The sequence below is a fragment of the Paroedura picta genome, chromosome 14 (assembly GCF_049243985.1).
Source record: "Paroedura picta isolate Pp20150507F chromosome 14, Ppicta_v3.0, whole genome shotgun sequence".
Classification (NCBI taxonomy): Eukaryota; Metazoa; Chordata; class Lepidosauria; order Squamata; family Gekkonidae; genus Paroedura; species Paroedura picta.
In genome coordinates, this window is record NC_135382.1 from 28,065,065 (window position 1) to 28,067,489 (window position 2,425).

Consider the following 2,425-nt stretch of genomic DNA (forward strand, 5'->3'; position numbering starts at 1 on the left):
AGAGTTCCAATAGGGCCCACATCTCATTCCACCAGGTTGGGGCCAGGACCAAAAAGGCCCTGGCCCTGGTTGAGGCCAGGCATGCTTCCCGGGACCCCAGGATCATCAACAGACTCATACTTGCATAGTCATATCAACCTCCCCCCACCTCCTCAAATTGTCAACAATGGGTCTGGAGGGGATGGGAAGGGGAGAGACCGGGGGGGGGGGAGTTCTATATAGCCATGCTTCCTGGTAATTGTACCAATTCTGAGGTTTCTCAAAACTTAAAGAATGTTTCAGGAGTTTATCAATGGCAAAAAAGTTGAGAAAGGCTGCTAGTTGGCTATGAATTCATGGCATTTTCCACCCTCTAAAATGCCAAAGTACTTAAATGTGAAAGTGCATGATGGATTGCTTTAAAAAAATACTTTTTTTTTTTTGCTTGGCAACTATCAAAAATAGAAAAACAGGCAGGCATCATTGGCACCTAGAGAAGAAAAGCCATCTCAATCTGCCCTCTGAGAAAAACTGACCCAATCCCATGTGCTTCTCTTCTTATAACAATATTTATGCAAAAATTATAAGCAGATTAAAAGGGATAAGGTTAGAAAATCCTCCCTCACTCCTTTATGTGGGTGTTAGCACGTTAACTCTTGCTCTCTGGAGTTTGTTTGAAACAAATTCAAGACAGCGATTTTTTTAAAAACATACATCACTTTATTCCATTTTCTCCATATTGTGGGAAAGGACACATATTTACTATGTTCTAATCACAACACAGAGGCTTTGAGAGAGTTGATACCATTTTGCCTCTCCATCTGTCTAGGGATAGAATTACTACTTTGTTTGAATAGTTTATGATAATATTTTACTCCCTCTTCCTCAAAAGCTCAACATTGGCTGACAATCATTAAAGAGATTGAACCAATCTACAGTATATCATGGGCCTCTTTCAATGGCTTGTAGCTTTTATGCTGTTAATATTTTGGAAGAGCCACTGGGGGAGGAGCGGTGTCCAGGCCCTGTTCGGGGACTGTCCGGCCCACGTCCAGGTGTCTGGATACCACTTCTGGCTCCATGGGCCAATCCGGGCATGCCCAGCAAAGAAACTGGATTGGGCCAGCTCCTGGAGTGGCCGCCCCCAGAAGCCAGCCTCAAGGCACACATGCAGCCTCACTGCCAGATGCTCCCTGGCCTCCGAGGAGGGCACTCCCACAGCACCTGGGCCAGCCTGCTGCTCAGACAGCCCGCCAGCTCACACATCACGCCTGCTGGCTGTGGGGACATTTCCTCTGCAGCCGCGTTCCAAATCCTGTCCTTCTCAGGGTCCACCCCCAAATCTTGAGGATTTTTCCCACCGACATTTGGCAATTCCATTGTTTGTCTGAAAATTGGGATGGCATCTGCCAAGGAACCTTGGAACTATGCAATAGCTACGGTGTCTCAGTTTTGTTGCCTTCTACCTGACAAGTTGCTTTAGCAACTGTGCAGGTTAAATAAATTCTCCTGTTCTTGAACAGTCACCGCAGCCTGATTTGATGCTGCATGCCACTTGGTGGTGCTCCAGGACAGGAAGGTACAGAAAGACATTGTCTGCTCCTGAGCATCTACAGAGTGGAATTATGACATTTCGTTGAACCTCTCTTCCTGCCTCCTCTCTTTTAATTTGGCTTGGAACTAAACAGAATATTGGAAACAGACTCCAAATTCTTAAAACAAAATAGGGGGGGGGAGGAAATAAAAGAGGAAATAAAACAGATTGTTGGGCTCCAGGGAGAAACTGGGTGAAGAGGAATTAAAAGCATTTCTCCTAGCAATGCTATCATTAACTAAGAACAAGTTATTCCTAGTTCTCCAAAATGGGGCTATTAATAAACTACCTTACAAAGCTGGGGGGGGGGGAATAATTTAAAGCAATTAACACACCAATTTGGACATTTTCCAGAATGTGGTTGCTATAATCCATCACAACCAGCCAAACAACAATCAGAATAATAAACCTGCTTGTTCTTTTGATAATGAATATCAGAGATGCATCCCAAGGGTGTGATAGAAAAGAAGTCCACGGAGCTAACTACAAAATAATAGCAAACGATTATTTTTAATTCCTCTAAGAAGTTGACGCTTCCCCTCTTATTTGTGAAATGTGTTGTGCACTCAGCAGAGGAATCAATAAACTGGAACAGGACATAGTTATTTTACACCCTGAATTGTGAGGTTTGTTGTGAAACTTACAGCTTCAAGAGGCACAAATATTGTTAATGAGCTGGAAATTATCCAGCTGTTTCTGAAATCTGTCTCTGTGTTGTGATTCAGTGGCTTGCTGCGGAAGTGAATTGTTCATGTTATTTCTTCTTTGTGCTGACAACTTACCCTTCATAGCTTGTTTCTTCAGTGCAAGATGGAAGGAAAGATAGGCAGACGGAGAGCTAGGGAGCGAGAT